At 35.8% G+C, this 27,340-nt stretch overlaps 1 long non-coding RNA gene across 2 annotated transcripts in view; it reads right to left on the reverse strand.

The window, feature by feature from the left end:
- Window positions 1-295: 295 nt before the first annotated feature.
- LOC148133399 (uncharacterized) overlaps window positions 296-27,340 on the reverse strand; it is a 34,486-nt gene continuing 7,441 nt past the window's right edge. The window contains exons 1-4 of one of the 2 annotated variants that reach the window (XR_015746747.1): window positions 13,572-13,666; window positions 11,186-11,272; window positions 1,904-2,003; window positions 296-690 (exon numbers count right to left, since the gene is read on the reverse strand). This is a non-coding gene — a long non-coding RNA (uncharacterized LOC148133399). Of the gene's footprint in view, window positions 691-1,903; window positions 2,004-11,185; window positions 11,273-13,571; window positions 13,667-27,340 lie in introns of those variants that run through there. The other variant, XR_015746746.1, reaches the window with a different exon arrangement.

The following is a 27,340-nucleotide window of genomic DNA, read 5'->3' on the forward strand; positions in this document are numbered from 1 at the left end:
CTGTTCTGAAGAACTTAAGACAGCTTAGGCTCTTGTAGGATTCATTGTTTTTTTTTAAAAAAAAAACTTGGGACATACATCGAGGTATACAGTATTGTAAATGCCTAAAGTAAAGGATTTATTGCATTGGCATTCCTTATTTTCTGTGATTTCACCTTTCAAAATTTTATAGTCATCATCATCACCATCCATTTCCATGCTTCTTTAACAGCTATCATTTAAGTTTTAAACTATTTCCAATATAATTTATTACCCAAAACTGATGGAACAGAGCCACTGATGATCATTTCACATGTATCACAGAAAGTAACAAAGAGCTTTTATTCCCACAAAATGAGACTAGGCAATTGCCTTGGAAATGACCAGACGAGACAATATTTCTCTTTCTAATATTTTTCTGCCTTGAGAAACATGGTGTGAAATTAATTTCCTTTTCTTATTCGTTCAAAAATAGCTCTTAATTGCCTTAAAAAAGCTGTACAATTTGGAATAAATCAAATTGAGCTTTGCTTTCATCATTCTTGGAGAGAATGTATACTTATAAGTTGTCCTTTGAGTTGCATAGATCTCAGTGTGGTTAACATGCAGGTGGAGTTGGACTACTCTGTCTGCTTTGAGTCTGGATCAGCTTCATGTGGCTTTATTCATAATTCTGCTCAGTATCATTTCCCCATAAATCTTAATTCATTTCTAAAAAAAGAAAAAAGTAAACATGTTTTAACATCTTTCTGAATTTATTTTCTGAGAAAATACAAAACAAATGAAAGAAGATATTTTGAAATATTTCTATTTAAATCAGATTTTGGTCACCATGATGTAAAAAAGATGTTAAGACTCTAGAAAGAGTGCAGAGAAGAGCAACACAGATGATTAGGGAACTGGGAGCTAAAACATATGAAGAACAGTTGCAGGAACTGGCTATGTCTAGTCTAATGCAAAGAAGGACTAGGGGAGACATGATAGCAGTCTTCCAATATCTCAGGGGCTGCCTCAAAGAAGAGGGAGTCAAGCTATTCTCCAAAGCACCTGAGGGCAGGACAAGAAGAAATGGGTGGAAACTAATCAAGGAGAGAAGCAACTTAGAACTAAAGAGAAATTTCCTGACAGAACAATTAATCAGTGGAACAACTTGCCTCGAGAAGTTGTGAATGCTCCAACACTGGAAGTTTTTTAAAAGATGTTGGATAACAATTTGTCTGAAGTGGTGTAGGGTTTCCTGCCTAGGCAGGGGGTTGGACTAGAAGACCTCCAAGGTCCCTTCCAACTCTAAAACTATGATTATTATAGATCACTATATTTCACAAATTTTCTGGTCATAGATTTAACAATACCAGACATCACAGCTAATTTGGATGTCCTAAATGAAACTCCTGATATAAAATACATTAAGATACTTGAAGATTTTTCTTACTTTTCCCCCCTCTTATGCCATTCTAGTTTTCTGCTTTCTTTTTTTTAGAAAAAAATTCCAATATTTCTTAATAAATAAGTTGTTCTTTTCATTCTCATCCAATTCTAGCATTTCCTTGACTAACAGAGAAAAAAGTTCTAAGATTAGGTCAGCCTGCCATAATAACTATTAAGCTCAGCCAGATTGTTGACATATTTCTTGGACTATGCAGTAGCAATGAGTTTTAAAAAGCAGAAGCAGAAAAACTTATTAGAATTTGTTTTTGTTTTTTATCCCTCTGATAGTTTGAATACGCTTTTCTGTTTCAGCCTGATGGTCATCATTTGTTATGGCCAAAATTCCAAACTAAGTTTTTTAGAACTCTTAGTTGTAATATACTTATTATTTCTTAGGCTGGATTTGCTCACACACTTATTCTAATGCAGTAAGAGCAACTGCTGAAAGATATTGGAAATGGCAAAATTTAGTAATAAATTACATGTAATCACACACCTGTCTGCAACCTGTCTTGTTGCTGTTTAATTGTACATGTCATGTATCCTTTCACATCCCTCTTTCTTCGTTCTCTCTCTTCTTCTGATTTTCTTTTTCACTGATGATAAAACAGAAGTTCAATAGGATTAAATTCAGGAAACAGATTCCAATTAAGAGGTTGGAAAAAATCTTGCCCAATAAGGTTTCAGAGGATGAAATAAATAGCTGAAGATGTTTTGTTTAAGCTGGAGTTGTTTAAGGAAAAGCTGAATGAATTTTAATGTGGCTTTAAGATGAATAAAGATATAGGAATTCTTCACAAACTATATTTCATCTCAGATTATCTGATGCTCCCACACACGCATTTAAAAAAATAAAGTATAAAAATGGTCTGGCATGTTAGAGGCACATGTTTTACTGTACTTTCTCTCCCACTCTCATTCCATCCCTCCATTTTTTAATCTGTTTGACCACCTTTTGCTAAGTATTCAAATAGATTAGTTCATGAAAAATTGGACAGCATAAGTAATTTATTATACAGAATAAATGAATGCTATAATAAATGAATATGTCTATTGAGATTCTCAGCCATCCAGGTCATGGTTGTTGCAAAGGTGCTTTTTTTCAAGAGGCAACTGGACTTTCTGGTTTTTCTTTGAAAACATTTTGCTTCTCATCCAAGAAGCTTCTTTAGCTCTGACTGGATAGTGGAGAATGGAAGGATTTATATACCTTGCAGACAGCTGGCCATTTGCATCCTTTCAGAGAGCTGGTGAGGCCATTTGGAGGTTTATCTGTGTTCTCAAGGTCATCTGAGTAGTGCAAATGAATGTGGAGCCTTCTTTGTCCAAAATGTGGGCATCCCTTCTTGGGGATGACCACTGCTTTGAAAGAGGGCCAAACAGACCATCTATATCAAAATTGAACAGCCCACTCTCAACAGAGGGGGAGGGATACAACACCAACTATCTCCAGTCTACAACACAGTCCTTTCAATAGTTCCAAGAAGGCTTCACACCCATTTGCACTACTCAGGTAACCCTGAGGATACAGATAAACCATCAAATGGTCTCAACAGCTCTCTCAAAGAATGTAAATGACCAGCTGTCTGCAAGGAATATAAATCCTTCTATTCCCCAGTCAGAGTTGAGGAAGCTTCTGGGATGAGAAGCGAAACGTCTTCAAAGAAAAACAAGGAAGCCCAGTCGCCTCCTGAATTAGCATCTTTGGGATGATAACTTTATAATTACATGTAATCATTTCCCATGGTAATCCATGGTTTATTTCTGAGGAAAGTAAGTGTTTGCCATTTCTGTCCAGAAATTAGTAATTCAACTGGCTCAATAATATAAGAGATGATATCAACAAACTTTCTTTGTTGATTTGTTAAACCATAAAGAATGCGTGAGAACCATCCAGACATCTATTGTTATAAACAACTGGTAATGCTACATTCAGTAAATGTTTTTAGCATATTTCCATGGATATACAAGGATAAAAATCTCAGTCTTTTATATTCTATATATTTGTAGTTTTATTTATTATTGTTTTTAGCAACTCTTGTAAATGCTAGTAACCTTACTAAAGAATTATGATACTGTACTAGACCACAGTTATAGAACTTCAAAGGAAGCTTCAAATAACTTCATTTCTCAGACTTAGAATTTCCTGGGTGTATATATATTCCACCTTCAGCCATTACAGAGATATGCAACCTGGTATTCTCCAGATGTTGTAGAATTTCATCCCTATAATCTCTGGCCACTGGCTATCCTAAACATATTTATGGAAACTGTAGTTCAGTACATTTAGAAGTTTGAGAAAATGCCTCTCCTTGCAGGCATTGGTAATGTGGATTAACTCTCAAAAGATTAAACACTTATGATTATCCAAATATTTTTTTAATTTAAATTTTTCAATTAAGAAAAAATTATTCAGAAGAACAGAAATTGACTTTGACTTTTCAGCCTGCAAGTAATTGTGGAAAGTTTATCAAACTTATCCTCTCTTATAGCTGCATTAAAAAAAACCAAAATGTTTAACAAGATTTCTTGCAGTTCTTTTGGATGACCTTTTAGGTAATTGTAACCACATTTAAGTCCCTCTGAATTCAATCATATTTAATATTTAATTTAATCATATTTAACTCTGGTTAAAATTAAAGGTTTAATTCTTTTTCTAAAAAACACCAAACACTTCAGTAGGCAAGTCAGTTACAAACATTACCTAATCTGAAAATTCCAACGACTAAAATAAGAAATAAAATAGTAGAACTGCTGGTTAGTTTATGAAATGAATTCTATTAGTGTTCCTTTGAAAACAAATTAAGATGAATGAAAATATTTTGATTTAGGCTCAATAAAATTTGCAGACAAAAGATTCACAATAATCTGAAAAATCAAAAGTTACTATTTTTCTTCCAAATTATTATTTCTTCTTAGTTGGAAAGTTTAAGGACAAATGCATCCATTCTTAGAAGAGCACGGTTTATATTAGGCAAGGGTTTGTTAGTACTGTACAAAGTAACAAAGATTGGTATTGATGTGGTTTCATCCAAAAAGGGTTTGCCTCATTTGGATGTCTCCTAAGGTTTTTCTGAATTGTTGGATATATAATGTAACAGTAACTGGTTATATAATGTAACTGGATATATAATGTAACAGTAACTGGTGAAATCAAAGTTATATGCAAAGCTTTAATGGGCACCAAATCGCCTAGTGGTCTTTTAGTGGGATTATGGACTTAGTTATTCTTGCGTATCCACCACAAACATCTCTTTCATGGCTTCTTACTTTTAAATGCTTATTGCTTGGCAGTGGCAGATGAGAAACGATGCCAATTCAATCCAACAATTATTCATTCCAAACTCTGGCCACATGGAATGAATGGAATGTTTCCTGGTAACTTGGCCTTAAAAACTTGTTGCCATCCCTGATTAAGCACTGGAGAAATAGCCTAAACCATTCCATCTAACTGAGTCACATTAAAAGAGGAAACTAGACATTTCTTTCTAATAATGTATTTTCTAATGGGAGAAACAACCCTATGCATGATCTTCATTTTAAATCTAATTCCCATCATGGGAATAGCTGTTTTTATGCTGCCCCATAGAGCAGCACACCTATTTTAAGATGCAGGCGAGGGATGGAGGTGAAAAGGGTGAGTAATGTGTAGGAGCCAATTATTCTGAAACCATTTGTCTGAAATGGAATAGGGTTTCTTCCTTGAAAGGGGGTTGGACTAGAAGACCTCCAAGGTCCCTTCCAACTCTGTTATTCTGTTAGAATGGCAATGTTACTTTCCATTTCTATACTTTCCTCATCCAGTTTGGTAAATACAACACAGCCAGATAATGACAACCATAAGAGACAACCAGATAATGACTGTTTCCTCGGGAAGGAAGTCTAGAAATGGAAAGTCATATTGCCATTCAAAACCACACAATTATGGGAAGTGGATGCATCTTTTATAACTAGGTATAAAAATTAAAAAGGGAAGGTAGTAGAGGAAGATTATTTATTGAAGAAAAGTTTGTAGAAGTTGTTTCAAGTGCTGGTGTTATGTAAGAAAGCTCAAGGAAGAATAAGATACACATAAACTTTTCTGTCGCTTGCAAAACAAATAAACAAAATAAATAAATAAATAGATAGATAAAAACCTGATAATGTAAAAAGAGAGATCAGAAATTGACTTAATAAGTGTATTCTATTGAATGAATCCATTCGTTACCGATTACTGAACTAATTGTTATTTTGTTTTGTTTTATCTTAACAGTATATTGGATGCTTTGGGAGTTAAGGTAAAAATTAGCATAAAACCACTTGATTATTGCAGGCCAAAGCGGGTCAAAGAGGGTGGGTGGCCTTTCAGGAAAATGTTTGCAGAACAGATCAACTGAAGAATATTCAAGCACATGAGCCAAGGCAGATATTCTATGAAAAGGAAAACAAAGAATCTCCTTGAGTGAAAGATTTTTTGCAATTGCTGGACAAAACAATGATCTGAGCATTATTTAATATGCATGTTAATATAAAGCAGAATGTGGACTTGACTAACTTCCATGTTCTTAAAGGAGGATTATATAATAAGATGTTTTGTAATAATTACTGGAGAGAAAAAAAAATCATCAGATCAAAATATTAAATCCTTAATTGGGCTTCAGTTGAATAACTTTATTGATCAAAGACAGCAGACGTGAAACTCTGATGCCAATCCTTCAGTGGCATTTTTCTTTGGCAAATTTTATGGCTGCCCATTTCACAAACAAGTGACTCTGGGTGGCAGACAGCATAGCTAGAAAACAATAAATATATCCAAACAGCAATTGTTATTAAAAAAAAAAACTTTTAAGACTATATTAAACAAAAAGCACAAAGCTAAAATAGAAGAAATATTGGGTGGACAGAAAATCTTTTGAGGGAACCACCTCACTATTCCACCAGTTCTTTGGATTCCTCCCCAGGCTTGATGGCAGTATTTGAAGGACTTCTGGAAAATCAAAAGGGATGAAGCCAGCTTTGCTTTGGGAAGAGGGAGGATATTTTCAGTGAAAGATGAATTTAGGAGAAACTGCATTATTGCCTAAAAGCTGTGATCTGTGGTCTAATTGCAAATTAGCATTTCCAAAAGATTTCCCACATGTACTTCTGTAGAAAAGGCCATACCCTATTTCAGGGGTGTCAAATTTGCGTTGTCATGGTAGTGTCACGTGACCTATTGGGACTTTCCCCCCTTTCAGTAAACTGGGCGGGGGCGTGGCCAGCACGTGATGCATCTGGACCACGGGCTGGGAGTTTAACAGCCCTGCCCTATTTGAAGTGCTATTTCAGGTTAGTGTTCACCTGAAGGCACTTTCCATGTAAAGGTCAGCCTAATGAAATTATGAGGATATTCCTCATTACAGGTGGTCTTCTTAATTGTGTGAAGCCTGCTTTACAGATAGTCCTCAACTTATGACCACAATGGAGCCCCATTGCTAAACAAAGCAGTTGTTCACTGAGTTGTGCTCCATTTATGAGCTTTTTTACCCATGTTGTTAAGCAAATCACTACAATCGTTATATGAATCATGTGGTTGTTAAGTGAAACAGGCTTCCCCTATTGACTTTGCTTGTCACAGGCCAGCTGGGAAGATTACAAATTGTGATCACTTCACACCAGAGTAGTGCCATTGTCATAAATACATGCCAGTTACCAATTTTGATCATGTAACCATGGGGATGTGGCAACGATCATAAGTATGAAAAATGATCATAAGCCACTTTCTTCAGTGCTGTTGTAAGTCGAAGACTACCTCTCATTATATCTAAATTAAATTAAGCCTTTCAAAAGATTATCAATCTGAAAAGAATTAATATATTAAAATCTATAATGTGTGCAATTTGATTATGCCACATAACTGGCTACAAAAATGAACTTGGGACTTGCATTAAAGGATGTAGGCAATTTCCAGAAAGATAATCTGGCCTTTTTGTCATTAGAAGATGGAGGGGCACATTCTGCAAAGTGATACACAGGTATAAATAGCACTTTTTCCTATCCTCTAAGAAGCCTCCTGACCAAAGACACTTTGTACTGCTGTTTAGATCTTTTCCAATATTTGTCAGGGAGTTTGAGGAACTAAGAAAATGTTGCTATTGTTCTTCTTCTCATCTTCAAGGACTTGTGCCATGTACCATCGTAAAGACCAGCATACTAGTCTCCTGCCTAAATATTATAGAGCTATAGTGCATCAGAATATAACTTCTGAAAAATGAGAAAGATGACAAAAAACAGAAAAACAAGAAAGTCCAGTTGTCTCCTGAAAAAGCACCTTTGGGACAACCATGACCTGGATGATTGAAAATGTCTACAGACTTTTAGCTATACAATTTGGAATGAATACACTTTGAATAAGGGACACGGTGGCTCAGTGGCTAAGATGCTGAGCTTGTCAATCAGAAAGGTTGGCAGTTCGGTGGTTGGGTGGTTCGAATCCCTAGCGCTGTGTAACGCAGTGAGCTCCCGTTACTTGTCCCAGCTTCTGCCAAGCTAGCAGTTTGGAAGCATGTAAAAATGCAAGTAGAAAAATAGGGACCACTTGTGGTGGGAAGGCAACAGTGTTCCATGCACCTTCGGCATTTAGTTGTGTTGGCCACATAACCCCAGAGACGTCTTCAGACAGCACTGGCTCTTTGGCTTTATAACGGAGATGAGCACCGCCCCCTAGAGCCGGAAATGACTAGCACGTATGTGTGAGGGGAACCTTTACCTTTTACCCTTTGAATGGTGTGGGAATAGGAATGGATTTCCAGAGAAAAATTGGAGACTACAGGAACCAGAGCACTACTCAGGTGACCCTGAGAACACAGATAAACCTTCAAATGCTTCAACAATCTTCTAAAAGGATGCAAATGACCAGCTGTCTGAAAAAAATATAAATCCTTCCATTCCCTACTATCCTGTCAGAGCTGAAGAAGTTTCAGTTTGGATGAGAAGTGAAATATCTTCAAAGAAAAAAAACAAGAAAGTCCAGTTCCCTCCTGAAAAAATACCTTTGGGACATGACATGAAGATCATTTTCTAATCTTTCTGAAGCATTACCTCTTCAGTGTTTCATGAGCACGTGTAACCTCATGATGCGCGTTGACTTCAGGAACCACAGTTTGAGTAACTCTTTATCCTTTCTTCTCTTTGTTTTCATAGTGTTTTCACAAGACACCCTAATTCTCAGATGCCTCAAATGGAGCAACTGCAGTCTACTTGAGCTCTTTACTCACTCCTATGAAGTCAACTAATATACCAATATACCCATATCAATTAAAAACTCACTGGTTTTGTCAGGTGGTTTGGTTTTATATCCCCTTTTTAATGTTTAACCTTGTATATTTCACTTATATTAGGGAATGCTCTAAATATGCAAAAACACAAATTGATTTTACAGTTGCCTCAGTCCACTGCCAAGTAGTTGCTTAGTCACTTGAGATAGTTATCAGAGGGGATAATGATTTATATATTTACTTATCTTATGCCATATACGTATGGCCAAATCTGAAGTTGGCTTTGTGTTTCATTGTCAGCTTTCTGTCCAGTTTAAATTTGAATGGTATTTTGTTGACAGTGAGTCAGAGTTTAAAAAATGGAGCATATATTCAAATCAGCTACTTGAATTGCCAACATTAATTAAAGAGAAAACTCTAAAGTAGGTTGGAGCCAAATACTTAATGATTAACCATTATAACAGCCCAAGATTCTCCTTTGGCAGAAAACATATCCATTAAATTTTCTGGTAAATACCAAACGGAGCAAAAATTACCACAACTAAATGCTGGCAAGCTGCTCTTTACCTCAAAACATGAAAGGAATGTCAGATGGAACTCTCTAAACCATCAGAATCATGAACTTTGTGCTACATAGATATGTAAATGAAATTCACTGGAACTTTGAACAAATGTTTATACTTGCAAAGTTAAGAAAGTGAGCAAGGTCCTTAACCTGCAGGTTAAGATGGTAAAGCGATCACTTGAAAATGATAACTGTTTAATGTACATTTATCTCTATTCCCAGACCTCTGCAAGCACAAATTACTTTAGCATTCTTTGGCATACATCATTTCACTTATTTTGAGGGATGATCTTATTGAAGTGTCAAAACAATTTGAAGTCAATGGAACAGAATGTCCCATGAAGAATACTCGGGTTCAGCAACCCTGATGGCAATTCCTTTGCATTGGCTTTACTTTGAAGGTAACAAAAGATGACTTGATCAGCTCACCCAAACAAAAAACTAGAGCACAAATAATTGCTTGATAGGCAGACTGTCCCTGACCATCTGCAATGGTGCTTTAGACACCTGGCAAGTAGCCCTGGTATGAACAACAAACCTTGGAATTTGAAGTTCATACTTGAAATATTTTTTCATAAAAGATTATGTTCATATTATCAGAATCTTGTATTCAGGTAAATAAGTCAATGTTTAAGCTTTTTCTCACCCTGCATCCTTAAGTTACTTCTCTTCTCTGCATTAACTAATTAGAAATGAGATGACTGATGAAACCCCTTTCTAGATTTCAGCTTATTACTCCAGTTTGGCACAGTGATGGCCTGATGCTCTCCTTTTATCACAGCTCTGACTGGTGGATTCTCCTGCTTCCATTTTCCTCACTGATATATTAAAATAACAGCAACAGAACAGGTTGTTTTACCATTTTCCTGTGTCTGGGCTATTAGAGTTTTAGTTAGTTTCACCAGGTTAAAAAAACCTCCATCAGTGAAAAGAAATTAAACTAAACCCAGGTTTTCTCTGTTTCTCCATGTTTAAAAAAAAAGGACCGAAGAGGGGGGGTAATTGTAGCATTTCTGCCATAGTGCGCAATAGTTGACAGGAGTGGAGGAAATTGCCCATAATGGAATGAAGTATATAGAAGGTGAAAACTACCTGAAATCTTTTGTCCCCGCTAGTGTCCAGTTTTTGGAATAATGAAATTATTTATTTATATTATGTTTTGTAAAAACCAATACAGGATCTGTTGCTCGCAAATTGTTATTTGTTCTTTATAATTAATTCCAAAATCAGATAATCAGAGTTGGAAGGGACCTTATAGGTCATCTAGTCCAACCCCCTGCCCATGCAGGAGACCCTACACCATTTCTGACAGATGGCAATCCAATCTCTTCTTGAAAGTCTCAAGTGATGAAGCTCCCATAACTTCCGAGGGCAAGCTGTTCCATTGGTTGATTGTTCTCACTGTCAGAAAGTTTCTCCTTATTTCTAGGTTAAATCTCTCCTTGTTCAGCTTCCATCCATTATTCATCTTTTTTCTAATCTTTTGTGTAAAAGTTTCAATATTACATTTTTATGTAGATCCTTTGTCCATTTATAACATTTTAAGATCAAAATCATATTTAAGTTTTTGCAGTTTATTTCAGCTTCTTTAAATTATCAAGTTGGTTAAAATTTTCTTTCATTCAGGATTGAAGGCAGACCCACCCAGTGTTTTCCAAAGTGTCATTCTAAAGGTTTCTAATAGTTTAGAAGAGTTAAGGAGCAACTTCCAAAAGTGGTTAGAAATTGAGGCTTGTGAATTTTGTGTCCTTTTAAAAGGCTCTGCCATGTTTGCAAAAAATGTCATCTTTCAATGCTCTAACCCAGGGCTGTAAAACTCCCAGCCCATGGGCCAGATGCATCACACGCTGACCACACCCACATCTGGTTTAGTGAAGGGAGAAAAGGTCCTGATACATCACGTGACACTGCGGTGATGATGTGAGTTTGATACCCCTGCTCTAACCTGTGGAAAACTACTATCTGGAGGTTTCCTTACAGGGAACATTCAGAGTAGATGTGGGTGATCTCCTGCCTTCTTCTTATTCACAGAGGTGCCAAGGAACCAGTCGTCTCACGGAATGACCTGGGGAAAGGATGGAAAAAGATGCTGCCTAAGAAACAATTAAACAAGAAAGGCACAGTGACTGAATGGTCAGAGACAGAAACTTTGAAAGGATCCTAATGGATCAAGCAATTAAAATTGGCAATGGAAATTTTGTACTTTCAGACTCGCAAAATTCTGTTAATGTAGCCTTACAATAAAATAGATCTGGCTCACCCAGTGTTTTCTATCTGGTTTATCCCACTGGTTCATTGGTCTTTGCCACAGTCAAATAGCCATCTTCCCTTTGCCAAAACAGGTTGCTTGAGTAAGCTGACTTTTGAGTAACGTGCATCCTTTTTTTCCCTCCAGAATTTCTCCAGAGCTCCAATGACTGTTCTTAATTTAGAGGTTATTTGGCAATGCCATTTTCACTGTTATCCAGATGCAGACAAATTTGCCTCTCCTAGAGATGAAGCAGACAGTCACATTGAGTGAGCAGCTCCCAGAGCGACTTGTTTAGAGCTTTCATTGCTTTCAAGTGACATTGTCCATGTCCATGTTTGTATATTTTTAGTTCTCTAGCAACAGCTTCTGTTCCCTTGCAGCAGACTTTCAAAAATACCACTTGATGTATTTGTGTTCTTTTGATAATTCCTGGAAAATATCAAGAATGTGAGATAATTTTTAAAACAAGAAATAACTGAACAGAATAATTCAGAGACAGGATCCCACTTCCACCAAGTGTTTGTAGAATAGAAACATGTCATTTCAAGGAAGTTTCACAAAGAATATTGGACCTTTTGTAAATCTTAATACAGTGGTACTTTGGCAAATCATTGTTAATTGGTTCTTGGAGGTGTGATTAGTACCAAACATTTTTTCCTATAAGGAATAATGTAGTGAGTCACAAAGTAGCTGGCCCCAACAAGTTCTTGTTCATTGAGTACCAAACAAATGATGAGTACCAGAACAATATTTTCATGTCAAAATGCGTTGAATACCAAATTCAATGAGATTCAAAGCAGTTGAGTACCAAGGTACCACTATAATTTGATACAAGCTTCATTCAGTACTGCATCATATCTTCAGCTGTGTTCTTTTACCTTAATCTGAATTCTTTTACCCCTAATCAGTTCACATTACAGCTAGTTCTCAATTTATGTCCACAATTGTGACTGGATGGAGGTTGTCAAGTTAATTGTGCCCATTTTTATGACCTTTTTGCTGTGGTATAAAGCTCCACAATTGATGTTAAGGGCCTTGAAGTGGCAGATTTTCACAGCACCCTCAGCTTTTCCAAGTAGATTACAGCTTGAAGATACTGCTTTTTGTAATATTTAAATTTCCAAAAAGGTATCAGTTTTATGTTTATAGTAGAAACAGAAAAGAAATTGAGAAGTGATTATGTAGAAAGCAGTGGAATAGTTATTTTGTAAGTTAGACCTCTAAAATGATATTACAGACAAATACCAATTTTAAAAATAATTTTGATGAAGCCATCCCATTCATTTTTAATCTTGGTTTATAAAAAGGTGACCAGTATTCTACAAATTAAATCACACTGATTTCTCTCAAAAGCATGTACATTATGTACATTAAGCTGAGAATTATGTTCAGTTTCCTCTCTGGACATATGGAGCACAAGTAGTATTTCTGAATAGTATTTACTATTCATAATTAATTCAATGCAAATCTTAAGCAAAAGGAATTAATTCCTACTCACTAGTCATAGTCCATGCATGGTTGCATTAAGCGCTGTTCATTCCTAGTACATTTCAATACTTATGATTCAGGTAGGTAAGGGGAGAAAATTGGGCTTTAGTCTTTCTCTCTGATAATTCATAATTGAAATAATATTTTTCATCATTGTCATAAGGAACAAATCAAGTTGGTTTATTTCAAGGTTAACCATTGGTCCACCTGGTTCAATGTTTGGTAGATTGACTGAAAGTTATTTTCCAGAGTTTATATGGAGGCTTCCCTAGTGCTTCCTAGTGATATTTGCAATTGAAGTGGAAACCTTTTCCATGCAAAGGTTGTGTATAAACTAGAACCCTCTTGCTGATTACTTGATGTTGATGGAGTAGGACCCACCTGAAATGCCAGAAAAGAGCCAATAAGGTTGAATATGAACTTAAGTTGAGGAAAAAAGAAAGGACTTCTAATAATGACATATTTACTTGAGAACTTTGGAAATAGATCATCATGTGGAATGGCTGTTTTACTTTTTTTAAGACTTGATTTTTTTCCTTGATAAATATTTCAAGGCCACCCACAAAGTTTCAAGCATGAGGAGAAATTTGAACTCAGGATTTTCTGGCTCAAGTCCAAAACTAACATGCAGCCTATCATAATGCAATAATCCTCTGATAAGTTCCTGGTTCTTCTTTTTAATAAGAAAGAAATAAGAAGCATCCACTTTCTGGCTAGAAGTTTTCTCACAGTAAGCGAGCTGCCTTTTGTAGCATCAGTTTATGCCAATATTTATGACGCAGGATTTATCTCATGGTGCTTGTTGGTCGAGAAGCTGAAAAATGGAAAACAAATGAGGGAAAGTTCAAAGTTCAGTTTCTTCTTCAAACATTTTGTGAAGAGAATGGATAAGATAACAGTGCTCAACAAGACAATCATTGGCAGGGAACAAAGCCAATACAATGTTTCTTTTAATGAGTAATCCTTGGAACTTTCCTAAACAGCAAACAATTAATTTTAATAAATTGCGGTCAAGCGTTTAAGCACATTTGAAAGGTAATTTTCCCAGAAAGCAGAATAAAGCAAAATTAATACAATTCAGAGTTTGATACTGCTGGGTACAATGATAAAATGTGTTTCTTTGTTTATTTATTATATTTATATTATAATATAATATCTTTGTGGATTTCTTACATGAGGTCCACTGTGAAACTACAGGTATAAGAAATCAAGAAACTACCAATTAAAAGAGGGTTGTCATTATATTGATCTGATGATACAAAACACATGATCTACCATTTAGCCATGGCTCCTCCACTTATTATTTTTAGGCATAAAGATGAATTATGAAATTATTTATCAGTAGTACTTCCGTTGATGTCAAATACATTTTTCACTTTTCATTCTTGTTGAATATTTGGAGTATGTGGTAGTATACCCATACGGCTCAAGGATTATTGAATAACTCTGGTTAACCAGATCTTTTTCAATTTGATTTCTCAGTATTAAGAAATTACCTTGGTTTTAAATTAAATTAGCTATTCAAAACTGAAGGAAATAATTAATCCTTCATCATATATCCTGCCAGTTGAATAAAATAGCCAAAAAAGCCATATCTCATCTAATATACATATTTTTTAGGATTAGGTCCTTACCTTCTGTGAAGATAATGCCACCAAGTTTTAAAAGGGTTGTTTTCTTTTAAATTAGATGAATGCTAAAAGAATATATGTTCAGCATATATGGGACGTTATGGGAAGAAGAAGAGAATGAGGGAGAGGAAGGAGAAGGGGGAGGAGGAGATGGAGGAGGAGGAGGAGGAGGAGGAGGAGGAGGAAGAGAAGGAGGAAGAGGAAATCTGAGTTGTTATAAAACTTATGCTATGATGATAAGAAGGTCCAAGATGCCTAAATAGGAGTCTATGCCTGTGCGGAAAAGAGTGCTGTTCTTCATAAAGAAATACAAATGCTAAATCTACATTATCATAATAAATCTCACATTTCCTGCTTAAATGTCTGGTATATTATGTCAAACAAATGGTTATCTCAAATAAGAATGCAATGGATTCTGGACTTTGGTATTTATATGTTCTGTTTTCATTTATCATGTTGCTTTTAGTTGTGGTTTAAGAAGAATGTCATGGTATTGTATACAAGAAACTAATCCATGTCATGTGTAATGTAATGATTTTATGGCTAACAATAGTTTGATCGATTGTTCTGCATAACAATAATCTTAACCTTTTCTTGGAATTTTGTAATTTACTGTTGTATAGATGATAAAGGAAAAGTACAAGTTAAGACAAAAAGTTATTTGCCAGTTTGAATGCCAGAAATAATGTTCCTTAAGAGAATTAGAATAAATTTTACACTTTGAATTCATGCTTGGAAATATGTCAAGTTTCAATGCTTCAGAGAAAATAAAATAATTGTGCTCCTGAAAACATTCAGGTCAGAGCAAGTTATCTAAATTTACCTTGGGGTATATAGGCACACCTTAGCAGACCACATAGTTATTTAGTGATTCACAGTGTTATAATACTGTACTGTTCAATATTTCCAAAATAATCCAAAATACACAAAAAACCCATCTCTTTGGTCATGATCATAGATCGATTTTTAAAAAGTACATTTTTTTGTAGGAAGTATAAATGGCTCATAAAATGGTAATTTGGAACAATCAAAAGCCAATTACTCTCCTGAACATATGGCAGGGCAGCTTTGGAGATTCAGAACTTTGGAGATTCACCACTATCACAAACTTACCTTTTAATATTTTTTTTTACTTATGTAGTCTTTTAAACACTCTTCCCTTGTTTGTGCTTTAAAAAGTCCAATTGGCTGTAACCTGGATGACCTCTAGGTGGCAGCTTTTAGGAGAACATTTTATAGGATTATAAAATTGTAAAATAGAGAAGCCAGAGCCAAAGTTCTGGATCTTCCATTTCTTTGTGTATCCTAAAGCCAATTTTCCATGTGAATTGTTTTTGCATAGACAAGACATTCAGTATTCCAAAGAAAATAAAAAAAGAACCAGTGTCCTGTCTCACATAGCCAAAGCCTGAGAAGTATTGGAGGTGCCAGCAGCGGGAGTTTTGGCGGCAGATTTACTAGGCCAGTTGGAGGTGAGCAACACGTTGCTACTGACTATGTTTTCCACAAGATACTTCACCTGCAAAGTTCTGTTTCAGGAAAAGAAGGAAAACATTCCTTCCAAACTGGAATAACTAAAGTAGGTTCTAGGCTTCCCGAAGCAGACGTCTGAGGATAAAATGAAGCTGATTAATTCAGAGATAGTGTGTAAAGCATCATTGTGCCACAGCAAGAAGGACGTGTGAAGCTTTGTTCTAGACATTTGTCAGATAATACAGAATGTGGTCCTAAGACTATGTGCCACTTAGAATAGAATAACAGAGTTGGAGGTCTTCTAGTCCCACCCCCTGCCTAGGCAGGAAACCCTACACCACTTCAGACAAATTGTTATCCAATGTTTTTAAAAAAACTTCCGGTATTGAAGCATTTACAACTTCTGGAGGAAAGTTGTTCCACTGATTAATTGTTCTAACTGTCAGGAAATTCCTCCTTAGTTCTGAGTTGCTTCTCTCCTTGATTAGTTTCCACCCATTGCTTCTTGTCCTGCCCTCAGGTGCTTTGGAGAATAGCTTGACTCCTTCTTTGCTACAGCCCCTGAGATAGAAGACTCTAGAAGTCTATGGAGATTCTTAGGCATCCTGATCATGGTTGTCCCAAAGGTGCTTTTTCAAAAGGACTTTGTTTTTTTATTGAATATGGTTTACTTCTCATTTAAGAAGCTTCTTCATTCTTTAGAGGCTATTGTGTCTTAGATGTAAGTTTGCGACTTCTATTTTCTTTTCTTCCTAGCATTTTTCAACAAGTGCTGGATCCACTTTTTTTTTTCAGATCAGTTTCAGATCAACCAAGTGTTGATTAATTGATTGTGACAGGAATTGACTTACTGGCTTGTGCCCGAACTTAATATTGTGGCCTGAGATAGAATGACTGTCGCAAAATTATCCAACTGTCTTACATGCCTAAGGCAGTCCCTGGTTTCTAGCCCAGTGTCTTAACCACTAGACCAAACCACTAGACCAATCTTCTAAAGTGGTGTTATATAATATTTAAATTCTTATATAATAATATTCTGTTGGGGTATTTTTAAAATATGGAATGCCCTGGATAGTATTCCTTAACTGAGTGTTAGCGATTTTTAACGGAGTAGAAAAGCCATGTATATTTATTATCCAGAAGTTAGATGACTAACTTATGTTCTATTAAAAAATTAGCTACTGGAACAGTACTAATTAACACCTGAACTTACAAATGTATCACTATTAGGAACAGAATAGGTCAACTTGCTGCAGCCAACTCTCCATGTGCATAGAATACACATTGTCTTTTATTTTGCTCCTGCAAAAAATTCCCTGTTTAGTCGAATCAAGTTCTGGTTGAGAAGAAAGCTATTTCTTCTCAGGGATGTCAAACTCTCAGCCCACAGCCAGATGCATCACGCATTGGCCATTCCTACTCCACTTTAGCGAAGGGGGAAAAAGTTGCGATACATTACATGACGAAAATGGGACACTGTGAATTTGACACCCCTGACCTAGCTTTCTTTTCTGACTAGCTGTTGCACATCCCTTACATATTATGGCCTTTAGAGGCTGAGCTAGAGTAAAGAGTCAGAACAATGTGGGGAACTATTTCTTATGCTAAGAGGCAAAGGTATCTTCTATTTAACCTGTAGTCTGTCAGAAACTGAAGCCAGTCATCTTGATTGCTACTGTAAAGGTGTGCAAAAAGCCCAAAGTGTGCTTCAAATCATGCCCTTCCATATTGAGAAGGCAGAAAGGGACCGGCAGTGGAAGTTGGCAGAAAGGCAGGAAAATGGTTCCAGTGTCAGATTCCCTCCTCTGTGATCAGAGCCCTGTAGCAGTCTTGGAGAATGGAATCTAAGGAATTCTATGGTTCCTGAGTTGTTGTCCAAGAGCCAGATAACAATCCTCAAAAGGAATCTCTGGTGAGACTCAGAGACAAATGTTTTCTCCTCCACCCCTTCTTCCAGGAGTCATCTTTTAAATTCCAGAGTTTGTACTTCAACCTCACAATATGATTTTTGAATTTTCAGAAATTCATTTCATTTTTCCCCCAGTACTAAATGGAAAACAATAAAGACGGATTGTTTATGACTGGTCGTGAGGTTTTTCTTTCAAAAGAAGCAGTATATTAATTATTGTGGGACAGTTATTCAAAGTTCAAAAGCTCTTATTCTTAGAACCTTAACTTGTCCTTGGCTCCATGAAATCATTGATGTCTGAACAATTTTATACTTGGTAAGTAGAAAAACATATTCTGAAAGAAGGGAAGAGTAAAGTTCTGTTGGTGAGATTGTTGCATGGACTTGTCCACATATTAAGGGCATCTTTATTTTTATAGCATAGGTTGGAACAGGAACTATTTTTAATTACTGGATTACATTGGTAATCCAAATAAGCAACTTTAAGTATAAAGTAGGAAAACAGTTCTAACAAAAAATTAAAAATAAATCCACTGCTTTTCATTTTTAGTGTATTTTATATGAAGAGTATTATTTCCAATTCTTGATTGATTATATTTGAACTATAGCCTTGCACATAGTTATCTGGGAGCACATCTCAATAATTCTGTGTTTCTTTCTCCTGGGTCTATAGGATTAGGATGCTAATTAAACAGTTTATATAGCATCTCATAAAGTTGTCTTGCTATTTTGTTCTTTTAGAGATAATCCCATCTGTTTATTATGTAAACAAATATGACTTTGAAGTTTCCATCTTCTACCTCATAAAAATTTGTCTAGTCAACTAATTAAACATAATCAGTTGTTTAGTCAAGTAATTGCTTTGTTTTCCATTTAGTACAAGAGAGAATATGAAATGAATTTCTGAAAAGTCAAAAATCATATTGTGAGGTTAAAGTAAAAACAGTGGAATTTAGATGATGACTCCTAGAAAAATAAAGGATATTTTCTCTCACCCAAGATTTTTTTATGGGTACAGTTCTTTCTTTCTTTGATTAGTCAAGGTCAGATTCCCTTACAGATGTTCCTATTATAAATGTTTCACAGTCTTGGAGAAGCATACTATGTTTACTACAGATGATCCCCACTATAGAAGAAAAGAAAAGCATGCTGAAATTTTACTCCTTTCCAATTTTTTTTCTATTTTTCCTTGAAGAACCAAATTCATGCTGGCCTCCATTCAACAGGATGGAGGGTGGGAGGAAGGCAAGGGAGGGCATTTTAAATGGGTTAATAATAGCTTATGAATTGGACTACTGATCTCAGATTTTTTTTCGGACTACCAATTTTAGGATGAATGAAGCAAAAATTGGTGCATATCAACCTAGCAGATCCAAATGAGCCAAGGAACTAAAATTAAACCCAGCCTTTCTTTAGAGTCAAGAGTTTAATAAGGTTCCCTAGCCTATAATTTGTTGTCAGCATAGGTAAAGACTTCTTTTTTTTCTTTACCAAAGCTTGAACAGTTGTGTTGTCTCCCAGCCACAAAACTCAACAGCCAGATTATGTTCAGTTGAACAATCCCTCTTCTTCTGAATCTTCAACATAAAGCAGCTGCATTAGAGTGTTAGCTTGCCAAGCCTGAATATTCTAAATATCAATTTAAACATCAGCAGGAATAAACTTGGATCTAGCAAAGCTGATGGAATCTTAAAAATGTGATACTGTCAGGATACTGTGTCTGGCAAGTAGAGAATTTGGCTCTCTTCTGCATGAAGATGGAAAATAAATAATGTAGCAGGATATACAATCATTAACAGAAAATAGTATGGTTTTGGAATAATACAAACTATTTGGATTATTCTACATTGCCCCACACATAGAAAGGAAACCCACTCTAGTCTCTTCCCAAGTTCTTTTCCCATTTTTTGTCTTTGTTTTGCTTCTTTCTCCCTTGACCCAAATCAACTGAATTTCACCATTGCTTTCATCATTTATTGCTGAAAATACATTTATTTTTTATAAAATTGTGTTGAAATATATATGGCAAGGTAAGAAAGTGAGAATAAAGTTAAAACTTTTGCAAGATGCTAGAATAAGAGGAGGATTTGGTTTGCCTAATTTGGAGTTGTATTACCAAGCTACAAATTTGATGTGGGTTAAGGAATGGATAACATTAAGAAATACTAGATTGTTGACATTAGAAGGACATGACCTGTTGTTGGGGTGGCATGCTTTTTTATGGTATAAAGGAACTAAAACACAGGGGTACTTTAGAAGACATTATATACGGGAGTCTCTGTGGTTAAACTGGGAGAAAATTAAGAGACAATGTTATTTGAAAATCCCAGTTTGGTTATCAACTATTGAAGCTTTTTCTTATCCTATAACATACAAGAAGGAACAAACAGTTAGATATGGGGAAATATTGGATGAAAAGGGTGAACTTAAAACGATGCAAAATCTAGAAGAACAAGGTATAAAGATGAATTGGTTTTCATATGCGCAAATACATTCAAGGTATGATAAAGATTCTAAAACAGAAGGTTTCTATGATAAACTGACTGACTTAGATAAGATTTTGACAGGTACTGATGAAAAGGTGATTAAAAAATTGTACAGATATTTATTAGAAATTAAACTAGAAGAAGAACAAGTTAAAGAAACTATGATTGCTTGGGAGAAGAATTTTGGATATGGGATTGATCTTGAGAAATGGCAAAAATTGTGGTCTCAAAATTATAAAATGACAATGTCAACAGCATATAAAGAAAATTTGTATAAGATGTTTTACAGGTGGCACTTTCCCCTGACAAGAATAGCAAGAATGTTCAAGAATAAATCCGAAAAATGTTGGAAATGTCATCAGATACCTGGCTCATATTACCATATGTGGTAGACTTGTGTGGATGCTAAAAAATACTGGACTAAAATCCACATGTGGTTGGAAAAAATGACAAAAAAGCATATAGATTTGAAACCAGAAATATTTTTATTGGGAATTTTACCTGAAATATATAATAAAGACTTGAAATACCTGATTGTAAATGTATTAACAGCGGCTAGGATTGTATTTGCTAAAAACTGGAAAAATGAGAAAATACCATCACAGGAGGAAATCATTAAGAAAATATTGGAATGTGCTGAAATGAGTAGATTGACATTTGAAATTAGAGAACAAGAGCATAAACAATTTTATAAAATTTGGGATCTATTCTATCAATGGTTAAATAATAAAATATAGTAATGAAATATGTAGACTTTTAGAAAATAATAAATATATAAAGATGTATTCTTTTCTAATTATATCTACAAAATGATTCTAGGATAGATCAGGGACGATGATACGAATTGTTATAAAACAAATTAAGTAAAATATGATCATTTTGGAAAACATGAATGAATAAAAGTATAGTCAAATGATTGATTAATAATGATACTAAGGTATTTAATATATTGATTGAAAATACGAGATTATATACAATGTAATTATAACTGAAGACTATGAAATGGAAGCACAAAACAATTTGTAAACCAACCGGCACGCTGTATGTACATATATGGAAGATGATTTGATGTTTTTATGTTTTGTTTGTTTATGTTTGTTTTAAAAACCAATTAAAAAAAAAGATATTTTTGAAGAGCTTGTTTGATGTAGTGGTTAAGGCACCAGGCTAATAACAGTGAGACTGTGAGCTCTTGTCCTGCCTTAGGCATGAAAGCCACCTGGGTGACCTTGGGCCAATCACTTCCCCTCAACCCTAAGAAGGAAGCAATGGCAAACCACTTCTTAAATTTTGCCAGGAAAGCTGCAGGGATTTGTCCAGGAAGGCATCAGCAGTTAACACTGACTTGAAAGGGACACACACAGAAAATGATACAAACATTTCATACAGACATGAATTTTTGGCAATTCCTTACATATCTGTCTTATGAAAGGGTGTAAGGCAATGTATGTTTTCACAGTGTTTCCTAAATCTATGGGGCATACAGTAGGAGAAACAGACCAAGCACATCAAGAAGGCACCAGACTGAAAAAGAAGGCTCTATTGTAGCTTCACAGCACTGGGAGTATTCCTGTGCAGTTTGTTTTTGCAGTTAAGGTTCTTCATGTAACAAAATCCAGTCAAGCAGCAAGCCAGGCTGTAAGATTATCTGTTTCTTTAATGCTTCTTTCCAGTTAAGGCTTCAAAGCAAATGCACAATAAATTTTTTAACATAAATTTATAATGAAATGAATAATGGTTCTAACAAAAGAGGAAAAGTAGCCAAATGACTTTGGCAGTGCAGAAGTTATTAATCACCATTTAAATATAAGAAGAATGAAAGAAAAGATTCATTCAGCTGATCTTTTGTTCCCAGTTTTTGTCCAATACAGATAAAATTCCTAATATATTTCATTTTTAAGCACTTCCCCATAAAACAAAACACAAAACAATTCCCACAAATATTAGACATCTTTTGAAACACCAAAAGTCACTTGCAGCTAAAACTGAATTGGATACCTACTTCTCACAGATATCCAATTCTGACTATATCAGATGTCCTTCTGGCTACTTGCATTCTCTATCTCTTTCTTTCTTTAAAAGTTTTCAGCAGAAATTTGGCAAAATATCTGAGACAGAAATAACATTTGGGTGATGGGGAGGAAGCAGGGGAGACCTAATACATCACATTGCTCTGGGAAAAAAATCTGAACTTTTTGAACAGTGTTTCATTTATTCTGTTAAAGGTTACGGCACAGTGGTGGGATTCAAGAAACTTTACTACCGGTTCTGTGGGAGTGGCAGGAGAAGAATACTGTAAAATCTCCATTCGGAGGTGATATTTGCCGGTTCTCCGAACTACTCGAAATTTCTGCTACCGATTCTCCAGAACTGGTCAGAACCTGATGAATACCACCTCTGTTACGGCAGTATCACTGAAAATGAATTTTAAAATGGAAGTAGGAAAGCTGCTTACCAAATTCTGTAATGCACAAAGATCCAAAGCGAAAAAGGGAAGATCCTCGTTAAAAACTCCTATGTCCTGCATTTTGCCCTCTCATTGTGACATTTACTAGTGCATGAAGAAAGACACAAGTTTACACTTTGAATGGAATACTGCAACAGATTAAAAGCCACAGGGATGTCAAAGGATGCCATTTAGTTTGAAATGGTCTAAGATGTTAAAAAACAGAAACAGTCAGGAATGCGTAATATAGCTTTATAACTTACTAGGCTTCTGCCTCAAAGGTCATGTTGTGTGATTCACAGCTGAACTGACTCTGACTGGTTTCAAAGCTGTAATTAAATTAAGGTGCAAAGTGTACAGCATGCATTCTACCAATCAGAGAATAAGACTTTCACCACCATTATCAGTATCATAGTCTAAGTAAAGGACTGTTACTACCATTGCTGAGAAGGAGGAGCTGTGAGGACACCCAAATTGTGCACGGAGTCTTTCTGAGGCAGGGACACTTCATCTAAAGCCAACAATGGAAGGCCCTTGGTATCAGAATATCCAAATGCTCACAGCCATTCAATGTTGCTTGGGTTGAATAAAAGTCTTTTCCAGCCCTCACAGCTAACAGGCATTGGAACAGGACAATCAGGTGGCCTAGGATGGAAATATAAAACTGGGTCTCATCAGCAAATTGGTGACACCTTTACCCCAAATGATCAAATGACCCTCACCCAGGGGTGGGATATGACAGGGTTAACAACTGGTTCAGCATTTACGAGCTTCCCTGCCCGCTGTGAGCCGCGTGCCTGTCAATCGTCATTAGCACGTCATTAGCACGCTGCTGCCACCTTGCTGCCGAGAAGCAGCCTTTGAAACAGCCCTCTTTTCTTGTTTTTTCAACTGCAGCTGTGCCTCGTTCGGCAGCTGAAGTTGAAAAATCAGGAAATAAAGATCAGGTAAGAGCCCGGGTGGGCAAAAACATCAGCAGATTTAGAACCGGTTCTATGTCTGCTGCTCTTCAGAGCTACCGGTTCTACAGAGGTGGACAGAACCGGTAGAAACCCACCCCTGCCCTCACCTACTAGTCTCATGTAGAAGTTAAAATGGGAGGGAAAAAAGGACCAAGTCCTGAGGCACCACACAAAGTAAGGACTGCAGAAGGGCTCTCCCCTCCTATCAACACCGACTGGAACCAGTCTTTGAAAAAGGAGAAAAACACAACAAGAGAGTGCTGGCCACCCCCAATTCCCAGAGCTGGTGCAGAAGGATGCCATGATTGATGGTATTGAAAGCTGCTGAGAAGACATGCCACAGTAATTGGACACACTGCATTTTATAAAGGAATAATGTAATTCATATTCCATCTTCTTGTGTTAAACGGTGGCCTTTTAAAAATAAAAATAAGTATCCATTTCCTTCATCCTTCAGTAAAAGCTAGAGACATTTAATCAACAAGAACAGGACATATTTTGTGTGTATCTTTCCAACAGTATTTGATTTAAAACTGCTAAAATCATTACTTTTTTGCTTCTAGGTGGATCCAGGCCCAAATCTTCTAAAAATATGACTGTACGTCTCTATTCGTCTGTTGATCATCTGTGGTTGGACTCTCAAATAGAAGGGCTATAAGCCAAATCTTCTGAAACGAAGAAGCCAATTTAGAATTCAGCACATGAACACAGGTCTTGGATGTAACGATTTTCAGAACTTGCTACAGCATCAATTTTATCATGTTTACTAATCCTACAGGAAGCAGAGCTGCTTATGAATTCACAACATGAAGGAAAATGCTGTATGCAAAATCAAAACCCAATCCCACAAAATATGCGAAGAATATGTTTTTGTCATTTCATTAAGAGAATCTCTGTGTCTAACTATTAGTCTTTTTTTAGTCTTCTGTTGCTCTTTAAAGCTCTTTCTCTATTTGCTGTTTTGTCTGTGACTGTTTTAAATTATTTGGTTTAATTCTAAGTTATAATTTACTAGTACTACTCTTCCTGACCGCAATGACAGAAATTTTTACCATATGTTGATAAAATGTGTGGAATCTGAAAACACACTTATTCATAGTCTGTATATTTAAAAAGGAACTACAATTTTTATTATTTCATTGGATAAGTGTTTTCACAGTTATTAACTTATATGAAGTTCATATATTTTTGGTAGAGTTCCAATCTCAGCAGAGAATAAATGACATTGGTTTAAAAAGAAAAGAGTTAGAGTGTGTTTACATAAAAATTAGAGCTGAGCACATTCTTTCCTTCCCCTCTTCAGAAGCAAAAGAGGAACAGTTTATGAAGCTGCAATGCAAGAGTGGGAATGATTTGGCTGCTTTAAAAATTCAAAGAGAGGTATGTCCTCTTATGAACTAAGAAGTATCTTTTTTTTTTTTGAAGGATTTGCGCAGCCTTTACAATGACTTATTTCAGAATAAGCTTCACTAAACTCAATGAATAAGTAAGCACCATCTAGGACTGTTATATGTGTGCATTGCTATGTTCCCTCCAATGGTGGGATTCAAATTTTTTTACTACCGGTTCTGTGGGTGTGGCTTGGTGGGGGTGGCAGGGGAAGGATAGTGTAAAATCTCCAGTGAGAGGTGGTATTTGCTGGTTTTCCAAACTACTCAAAATTTCTGCTACCGGTTCTCCAGAACTGGTCAGAACCTGCTGAATACCACCTCTGGTTCCCTCTATATAGAACTATATATAACTATATCTATATATCTAGATAGATAGATAGATAGATAGATAGATAGATAGATAGATAGATAGATAGATAGATAGAACTATATTTGTTTTCTGAGGTTCTCGCGGGTATTTGTATGTGGATCTTTGGTTATTTGGGTTTTCTCCCATGTAAAATTGGAAGTATCTAGGCAATGTTTTGATGAAGTCTCATTCATCATCTTCAGGCTTGTGTCTTTGGCTCTGTGAGAAGCACAGAGCCGAAGACACAAGCCTGAAGATGATGAATGAGACTTCATTGAAACGTTGCCTAGATACTTCCAATTTTACGTGGGAGAAAACCCAAATAACCAAAGATCCATAGAACTATATATCTATATATCTATATCTATATCTATATCTATATCTATATCTATATCTATATCTATATCTATATCTATATCTATATCTATATCTATATCTATATCTATATCTATATCTATATCTATATCTAATCTATCTATCTATCTATCTAGCTAGCTAGCTATCCATCTATAACTAGTACAATTATAAATATGTGTCTTGCTTTGCTGTTAGTTTTTCTATAATCAAACCCATAAAGCATAAACTCCATGCCCTTTTTTCTACTGTTTGTCCATCAGTTCCTGCAAAAAGCCTCCAATTTCAATTGTGTATTAATTTTTAAAAGTATTCTTAATTTTTAAAATCTATATATTTTAACCTAAAACTTCCTGGCTTTGTACATGTCTACCAAACAGAATAAAATGTCAACTTTTATTTACATTTCCATCATAAAATTGAAATACCTTTATACATTCCAGAACAGTCATTCTCAACCTTTTCTTCACCATTAAATACCTTTTGTGGCTACCGACCACCAAGATTTAATTCAAGATTTAAATGACAATATTTCATCAAACCTTCGCAGACCCCCTGTGGCAACATTGTGTGTCCCCCAAGGTCCATGGACTATAGGTTGAGAACTAGTGTTCTAGGCAATTTCTCTGGTGACATATACCTGGCAAATGTTCCCAGCTTTAATGGGTTCATGCTTAAAACTTGCAGACATAATCTTTTTTTTTTTTAAATACACTATATTATTAACAGTATAAAAATGTGTAGTAGTAATCTAGAGTGGTGGGGAAGTTGTTGAAAACTTAGAAGACCTGCCCTTTTTAATGTGCAATGGCTGCTACACCTTGATCACATGACTCCCCTCTGAGAAGAACAATTAGTTCTATGATTCCTCCTAGTCTTAACCTTAGTCTTTGTCTTAGTCTTAACTTAGTCTTTCTTAGTCTTAGTCTTTCTTAGTTTTAGTCTTTCTTAGTCTTAGTCTTTCTTAATCTTGGTCTTAGTCTATATTAGTCTTAGTCTTAATTTTTCCCAACCTTATATATAAAAAAAACTCAAGGAGGCAAACATACCTAGTATTGCAGGGACCACCTGTTTCTATCCAGTGTGTGTTTAGCCAGACTGGGCATACTCTGGTTCTGACTGATTGAGCATTGTCATCTCCTGGGACCCAGAAAGCCTGCCTTCTTTGTTGCAGTATTTGCCCTCTGGAATGAGGTCTGGATGAGCCTACCCTGATGGTGTTCAAGGAAGCTATTAAAGACCTGGCTATTCTCCCAGGCTCTGGGCAGAGAGAAGGCTGAGCTCCTAATGGGTGCTTTTTTTGATTTTATGTGATTTTCTTATTATCTTTTGTAACTTTTTTATGTTTTAAAATTATAAGCTATTCAGAGTCATTGGAAGTTGGGTGGGCTGT

The sequence above is a fragment of the Notechis scutatus genome, chromosome 1 (assembly GCF_049901735.1).
Source record: "Notechis scutatus isolate UNSWTSFEM ecotype Mainland chromosome 1, rNotScu1.2, whole genome shotgun sequence".
Lineage (NCBI taxonomy): Eukaryota > Metazoa > Chordata > Lepidosauria > Squamata > Elapidae > Notechis > Notechis scutatus.